Source organism: Balaenoptera musculus, chromosome 1 (genome assembly GCF_009873245.2).
Source record: "Balaenoptera musculus isolate JJ_BM4_2016_0621 chromosome 1, mBalMus1.pri.v3, whole genome shotgun sequence".
Classification (NCBI taxonomy): domain Eukaryota; kingdom Metazoa; phylum Chordata; class Mammalia; order Artiodactyla; family Balaenopteridae; genus Balaenoptera; species Balaenoptera musculus.
In genome coordinates this window covers 88,419,370-88,428,501 of record NC_045785.1, presented here as the reverse complement: position 1 = coordinate 88,428,501, position 9,132 = coordinate 88,419,370, and positions in this window count along the sequence as shown.

The following is a 9,132-nucleotide window of genomic DNA, read 5'->3' as shown; positions in this document are numbered from 1 at the left end:
TAGGTAGAGACTTTTTGGAGAGGGGTGAATATTTGAAGTACTTGAAATATAGAAATGAAACAGCATGGGGGTGGGGGAGGATATTGCCCAACTGATATTAGAAACCAGTCCATTACAGCTGTGGTCCATCAGGACCAGTCTTGGGAACAGAGAAGGTCAATTACCTGAAAGAGAAAGTCTAAAGCTAGTCTTGTCTTGGCCGGCTCCCTAGTATCTACTTTTACTTTCTTCCTCCAATAAAACCCTAATTTTCCTTTGAAATATTCATCCCTCAACCACCCTCGAACACATGGTTGTGGTAGCATTAACCTAGGCCTCCCCACTCAGCTCTAGAGGTGGGCTCTAGCCAGCTTAGCCAGTCAGCATATTCTGTCCCCCATAGTGGTCACAGTGACAGAGTCGGGGATGAAAAGGGGACACAATGTGCATCAAAGAAAGGGAGTGAATTCCAAACTCCTTGCCAGAGCAACTTCAAAAAAGCTGTTCCTTCCCCACAGGTGGATGGTATAGGAAGAAAAGATAATGTCTAGAGCTGTAACTGCCCTTTTTACCCCCAAGTGAAATCCAAGGATAAAGCCAGCCTGTGGGAGGCAGAACGGAGAGAGGAATAGAAGAGGACTTGGGACATCACTGGATCAATCATGATGGAAGAAATGAGCTGGCTTTATCCTTGGATTTCACTTGACTATGAACTGTCTATTCTTCTTTAAATTTCCCCATATTTAAGGGGTGCCTTGCATCTATTAAATCCTTGACAAATTTGTTACATTAAAAAGGTGAAGTGGGACTTCCCTGGTGGCACAGTGGATAAGAATCCACCTGCCAATGCAGGGGACACAGGTTCGATCCCTGGTCCGGGAAGATCCCACATGCTGTGGAGCAACTAGGCTGTGCACCACAACTACTGAGCCTGTGCTCTAGAGCCTGCGAGCCACAACTACTGAGCTCGCGTGCCAGAACTACTGAAGCCCGCGCGCCTAGAGCCCGTGCTCCGCAACAAGAGAAGACATCACAGCAAGAAGCCCGCACACCGCAACGAAGGGTAGCCCCGCTCGCCGCAACTAAAGAAAGCTGGCATGAAGCAACAAAGACCCAATGCAGCCAAAAATAAATAAATTAATTAAACTGTAAAAAAATAAAATAAAAATTAAAAGGTGAAGTATGCCTGGGGTAAGTGAGTAATCCGATGTGACTGGAGCAAAGGGCACATGAAAGGAAGTTCTGGGATATAAAACTAGAAAAATAATGGAGACTTTCTAACACCAGCTGAGGCATAGGGAGTGTTACAGCACAAACTTGTGCCTCCTGACTCCTTGCTCTTCCATTTATAGTAAATAAGGCTAATAGTGGTTTTTAAAGCTGTAAGTCTGTGTCAGCATTCAAAAATAGAGCGCTCAGATTTTTAGCAGACAATAAAAGAAAAAAATGCTCTCATACACATTACCCTCATTTGTCTGAAACTCAGACACCACTGAGGCAAAACTGAAAATATTGACTTTGGAGTCAGACCTATGATTGAGCCTAGGCTCTGTCACTAATGTGCTAGTTTCCGAACCTCTCTGAACCTCAGTTTTATCATCTGTAAAAGGGATGACACTGGTTGGTACCTATATACTGGGTTGTGAGGATGAATGACATAGTGTAATGTAAAGTACCTAGCCTTAGCACGGGGCCAGATAGTTGAGTGCTCAATAAACATTAGCTATTATTAGACATTACAGCGAAGTACCAGCTTATTTAACTACCACTCTATAACCTTCTTTTGCAGATGAATCGGGTGAAAATTTTGCAGGTATGACAGTCGAGTCAAAAGCAGGTAAGAATCAAGAAGTATTGGAAAACATTCAAAAACAACCTACATTTCCTATTTTCCCCTAAAGGTTTACGGTCTGTGCAAAGACTGCAAAGCTTAAGTATTGGGAAACGTCCTTCTAAAGACATACAGACTTTTGGATAGAAATTATAACTAAACATATTACATCTCTGATCAAATGACTACTACACTTGTAGTAGCTTCTTAATTAAGAGACTTCTTTAAGCTTCTATTTGCCTCTTAAAGGGAAAAGAGCAGGGTGGGAAATTCTGAAATAAGCCTGAGATCTCTAACACTAGGAAAATGTATTAAGTGTGTGCCCTTAAAAATGATGTTCATGAAATATTGTATTACCTATCAGGAAGGTGACATCAGTTTTCCTAGAGCACTTTGCCACGTTTTAGAACTGTTGTGGAATACAGAAGCAGGACCTGGCTGAGAAAAATAGGAACAAACCGATATCCAGTCTCCTTGAAGAGAGTTCCACCCCTTTACCCCCACTCTATTCTTTCACTTCTTATTCTACTGTCTCTATGGTCTATAATCCTTCAGCTAAACCCTGAGCCCAAGAAGGGTCCCCAGTGCAGGAGAGTGGTTAATCACAGGAACCTTGGTACCAGCAGACCTGCATTCAAATCCCAGCCTAGCTGCCTTCTTACCAGCTGCCTTCTTACCAGCTGCCATCTTACCAGACTTAATCTGGCATTGCTTAATATAAACTTCACTTTTCTCCTCTGTAAAATGGGTATGAATAAATAAAAGGGCTGTTATGCAGATGAAGAGAGACAGCACATTCAAACCAGTCAGTACTGTGCTTAGCACACTGCCGTCAATAAATGATAGCTGCTATTATCACTACTATATTATCGTTCAGTTTAAGATACTTAACCTTTCTGTAACTTTTAAAGGACAAGAGAAAAAAACCCACCAGGCAGTAGCCCCAGGAATTCTGAGAGGTGATTAATGAAATAGTGTCTATGAGACCTATTGAATGATATGGGGGAAAGGTAATACAACAGTCTTGATAACAAGCAAGAAAAAAGGTACTCACCCACCAAAAATCTTCACCTGCCAACCTCCCCTCTACATGATAACAGTTCATACTACAGATACAATAAAGAAGAAAACATCCTTAACATTCAGCCCACTGGAAGCTGTTACTGGCCCTGAGTACAAAGGTGTTTTCACTGTCAGCCAAACAGATAGGAATTCTAGGGAAGTTACTCTCTCTAAAAATTCCTAGGACCTCAAAATGAAACACACATATACCGTTCTCAGAGCAAGTCATTTCAGAAACTTACTGCGACTGAAACCACACTCGGTTCACACTAACCTGAGATCTGTAGGGCCCATACTTCCTCTTCTTCACAAGGATATCCGCTTGGGCTATAAGGACCCCACATATTCTGAGTTACCTTTTCATTCTTCTGCGTGGCACAAGCCTGTTGTACTCAGGTGAGAAGACAGAAGAATTCTGCCCTATCACATGGGCAGACGTGGTGTTCGATTACCTTCTATCAGTTAGATTATGGGGTTAAGGAACTAGATCAAATTACAGTCCAGGGGTGTGCAGGCATTGCAATGCAAGTAAAGGTATGGATGACAGTGGACTGCTGCTTTGCCCTCGGAAAACACCAAACGGACAAAAAATGCAGTCTGAGCCTAAAATTTTACCGAAAACTGCCCAGAAGCTCTTAGTAAAGCAGAAGTGTAAAATAATGAAAAGTAAAGCTAAAGTGTAAGATAATGAAAGCTGACTGCATCAGAGCCTATTAGCTCCATTCTGCTATTTATAGTGCTGTGGCTCACTCTGTATCAACACAATCATTGCTGAATTAGATATGACTAACAGTTTTGGTTGATCCTGTTTAATTGGGTCAGATTAATGAGCCAGCTGCACACCCATGTGGGAGAACCATTCATCATAAACTAGACTGTTGATGTTTAATGTAATATTAGATTCTCTTTTCCCAAAATTGGTTTGAATTATACTGTTAAATTAACCTCTCTTTCCCCTCAGGCCTCCAATAGAAGCCTAGAGCCAATAAAGGACTGAGCTAGCTCAGCCTGTCATTAAAGCAACTTCTCAGGAGCTAAGTCCCAGCTGAAGGGAGGGTCTGGCCTCTGAGTTAGAGGTGCTAACTGTTTGTGGTGGTGAAGAGTGAAGAGCCAGGCATCCTGGATTCAACTCCCCACTCTACCACTTGTTAGCAATGAGATCCTGGCCGAGTTTCTTAACCCCACTAAACCTGTTTCTCCATTTGTAAAACAGAGCTAATAATAATACCTACTCAATAGAGTTTCTGATGATTAAATGGGATAATCCACTTCAAGTGTTTACCATAAATGCCTGGCATATAGTAAGCCCTCAACGAATGTCAGCTACAACTAATAATGATAAATATCAGGCTAAAGAAAGCTTTCCTGATAGTTGCTCTCTCAGAAACACACAGTCGACACATACACTAGTCAAGGATTCTCCATCTCAGTACTGTTGGCATTTTAGACGCGATAATTCTGTTATGGGGGACTGTCCTAAGCACTGCAGGATGTTTAGCAGCATACTTGACATCTAACCACTATGGGGCACTGCCTCAGTTGTGACATCCAGTAATGTCTCTAGACATTGCTGAATGTCTCTGGGGGAGGAAAGGAAAGCAAAATCACCTCAGCTTGAGAACCACTGTAGTAGAACAATTAATAGCTGCTGTTAAGGACATTACCATCTTTGTGTTATCACTCTTGCCTAAATGTCCCATCAACTACGTCTACTAGGTAACTAAATGATAAATAAATCACATACATAGAAGGCTGCCTTAAAATTACTTCCTCCTTTGCTATCAATTCAACTCCGTGAAGATGAACAGCGTGTCATTTTTACCTCAGTGTTCTCAGTACCCAGCACACAAGGGACAATGAATGAATGGATGAATGAATATACCCTTGAGCTTTTTTGTTTTTTTGTTTTTTTTCACACACACACACTGTATTTTATTTTTACAAGAGATAAATAGACTGACACCAAGCATTGTACATGGATGACCACAACAAAAGCAACAATGATTGCAATTACCAAACACGAAACACAGCCATACTATGTCATAATTTTGACATTCAGTCCAGTAATCCTCCACTGTAACAGCTCCTTTACTTTGCAGTGAAAATTGATTTGTATATTCTTTGCCTCTGAGTCCCTGTGGGATTTTGTTTTTTTTAATTCAAACAGAAAGTCACAAAAATTATAATCATCCTCATCAGTTCACTCAGTCCCATGTAATTAATTTTTTTTTTCATCTCGATCTTTTGTTAGCACTTTTATGAGGTCATCAGTTTTTCATTAGAGTTCTGAAAATGCTTATTCATTCAGAGCAGCACTTAGGTTTCCTCACTCTTGACTCTAGTCAACACACAAAGGAGATAAACACTGATCATGCCCCGACACACTCCCATACCGTGAGGAAGCACGGTAAGCTGGGCCGAGCCAGGTCAGGCTTGCAGGAGCAGGGGAGGGCAGGGACAGCCTTACCACAGAGCTTCAGGGCACAGAACCAAAGGCTGAACACCAGCCCATCTCCAGCAAACAGCACCGAGGGCCTAGCTGGAGAAGTGGGTCCAAATAGGTCAATGAGCAAAAGACCTGCAGAAGATCCTAGGATGAGAGAGGCTGAGCCAGCAGAGCCACAGAGCAGAGCAAGGAACAGCTCAGAAGGAGAAGTGGTCTGAAAAATCCCACAGACAGGCAGAAATGTTTCTGGCTGGATGTAAACATGTTTCAGACAACTTGTGATATGGTCACTTAAGGACCCAAGATGAAATGAGACCCAGATTCTGTCATCCATGGTTCCAATTCACCCTGCCAGCTTCATGTCAACTACAGTTTTGTTTCGTTTTTTAATCTATTCTTTTTCAAATTCTTTTCCCAATTAGGTTGTTACAGAATATTGAGCAGAGTTTCCTGTGCTGTACAGTTGGTCCTTGCTGGTTATCCATTTTAAATAGAGCAGTGTGTACATGTCAATCCCAAACTCCTTATCCTTTCCCTCCCACCCTTCCCCTCCCCGGCAACTGTAAGTTTGTTCTCTAAGTCTGTGAGTCTGTTTCTCAGAACAGTTTTAATCAATATATTCTCTCTTCATCCAGGTCAACGATAAACATGCTGGACAAAATTTTTCCTTAGAAACGACGATTATTTCCCCAGTGGCCCGTTAAATAAAGGTATTTAATTCTGTAGAGAACAACTATGCTATAAAATAATGACATGTATCACAAAGTTCAGCAAACAAAATTTTCAAGTGAACATCACTTCAACTATTTTCATATGAACCCCCAAAATGATCCAACTATACCAGGTGATTGCATGATATTTCTGAAGCACACAAATGAGGATTCTTAAATCCCTGGTTATTTGATACTGAGATATAAACTGGTAAACAAATACACAGCTCTCTGAAGTCATGTCAGCTATACCTACTTTCCCTTCATTGTCCAGTGCTCAGCTAAAATTTATTTTCTCTTTGGTTTTGTGTCCTTTATTTTGCAAAGGTATGTGGATTTGAATGTGATAATAAAAGTTTATAGCCCAGGTGAGAAATTTCTTCTAGGGTCATGTGAATATACTTCCCTTAAGGAAATAGTGGGCTTTGGGGGGGATGGCAGTGAGAGGGGGAGGGAATAACTAGTAACATATCACGTCTCCTTTTTCACTTTCGCCAGGAATCCTAGACCATACTTGAAACTCAATTCTAGTGGTTCATTTGTGTTCTACTTATATACCAGGGCACGACTTTCTACTCTAGTTTTTATTTCTCTGAGCCTGAGTTTTAATTTATTTGTAGCTCACCACTTTATGGTATGTGCTTATTACAAGTCTCTGAAAATATTTTGTGAAATGAGGTAAAGTATGAATAAAAATTAAACAATGATCAAAACTTTTATATTATGTAAATGGCATTATAAAATGAGAGGCAAGATTAGCCTTAGTAATTAGTCAAATAGTATAAAGGAAAAGGCATAAATATTAGAAAGTGTACAACAACATTCTTTTTTTTAGTTTTGAGGGTTTTTTTTATTTTTAGGATTTCTGATAAAAATGCAGAACCCTCTTGAGGGGTTAATACCTTAAGACTTTATCAGTAAGTTAGCAGCTTACTGAGGACTAGCTAACACGTGTGCAGGATTATATGCAGGAGAGGATCATGACCAGGAAAAAGATACAGAAAGGGTAGGTAAGATAGTGTCAAGGATCCACCCCAGCTCATCGTTTTTACATGGTGCTGCTAGCCACAAGGATCCACCTGGGGATATTTTATAGTTTCTTTGTGCTGTTACGCTAAACGTGTCAATCATGGTGACAGCCCCGCCCATTGCCCTACTGAAGGGGCAACCCTGGGACCCGCATTTTACCTCAGCAAGAGTCAGCGCTTGGCCAGAGCACAGTCAACCCTGACTCCCATCCTAGCCTATGATAAACACAAAAGATTTGCTATTTAGCCTAATTTAGCAGCAGATCACAAAACACAGGTGAAGTCATTTCCATAATCATATTGCTACTACCAAAATTTTCCCATCATTAAATTAGAACAGCTATATCTGAGCTAAATGAAAGTCTCTACTCTTTAATTTTGCTTTCCATTTTTTTGTGTAATTAATACACAAACAAGGTTCAGATTTCAAGAGACACCCTGCCTCCTGGGCCTGGAACTATTCTGTTCCCCGATGAAAGCAACAATGTTGCCAGTTTATAGTTCGTCTTTCAGAAATTTTCTATTAATTCATAAAAATGTATAGTCTCAGGGACTTCCCTAGCGGTCAAGTGTAAGACTCCCTGCTTCCACTGCAGGGGGCGCAGGTTCAATCCCTGGTTGGGGAACTAAGATCCCACATGCCGTGCGGAGCCGCCAATCAATCAATCAATCAATCAATCAAGTCTCACAAGCTAGGAAACTGAAAAAAAACCTCAATTTTTTCCTTTAACCTACAGCATCCAGTTAATTGACAAGTCCTAAATTATATTTCAAAAGACTTGTGAGCTTTGTTGTGCTTTCCCATTTCATCACTACTGCAGGAGGGGCTTTAATTTTCTCCCTGGCTCTGTTAATCTCCCTTCTTCCACGTGGCTACCAGAGTAATCTTTTCTGTTGTTATTAAATACGTTTTGAAATGTGTATATTACACATATGTACAATATAAATATACATACAAAATGGCATATATGTGTGTGCTTTTTAGAACAATATAACATCCCACATGTCTACCACCAGCTTGAGTCATAGACTATCACCAGCACTTTGGAAACTTGCTTTGTGCCTTTTGTTGCCTGTTTGTCTCTCCCTCCCTCTACCCCAGAGTAATTACTTTTCTACATATTGAGTTTTCCCATTATCTTGGGATTTATTGCACCCCAACAAAATAAATGTATAGTTTTGCATGTTTTTGAAGTTTTCATAAGGGGAATTACACTGGATGCATGTCTCTGTGACATGTCAGATATCATTGTTTTCATCTCTCAAAGTTCTATTGTATCTTTTAAAATATCTTCTATGTCTCTAATTAGCATATTTAATCTTTCCTCTAGCTTTTTGAACATATGGAATATAGTCATAATATTTTAATGTTGTCCTGAATACTCTGTCCTGCAAACTCTAGCCATCCAGGTTACCTCAAGATCTCAGTCAGTATCTTCAAATCAGAGTTCACCAGGCTGCACCTGGGTTTTCCCTCCCTGTGCCATAGCCTGAAAACTTTCTCTTGGCAGTCAGCTGGGGCAATTACAGGGCTCTGTTTGTTTTCTATCTCTCAAAGAATACTATCCTTCATTGCCTGATGTTTAATATCTTCAAAATTATTGTTCCATATATATTTTTTTCACTTTTTAAGTTGTCTCAGGCAGAAGGGTAAATTTACTCCATCTTGGCAGAAGCCCAATAAATTGGGTTTTTTATTCTGTTATGTAAATATCCTCAAATTAAAAAGTTATAAGCCCCTTATACATATAACTCTTACACAACTAAAAAGTCTTAAAATTTTACAAATTAATTATAGTCAAATCCAAAAGTGAATTAATAACATTAATTTAAGGTGATTAAAGATGTGATTTGGTTTAAACAAGGCATAGTATTAATTGCTCCAGCATAGGTTTGCTTTAGTTTGGCTGTGGTGACTCACTTCTCCCACTAGTTCTCTGTATTTCAATCACTGAAAAATATTCATCTCATTCAGCCTTCACTTTGTTCAAACATGTCACTTACATGTTAAGTCTACTCCTGTTCTCTTTGGTGTCTATATGTGCAACTGTGAATACTGAACTTTCATAGCAGTAG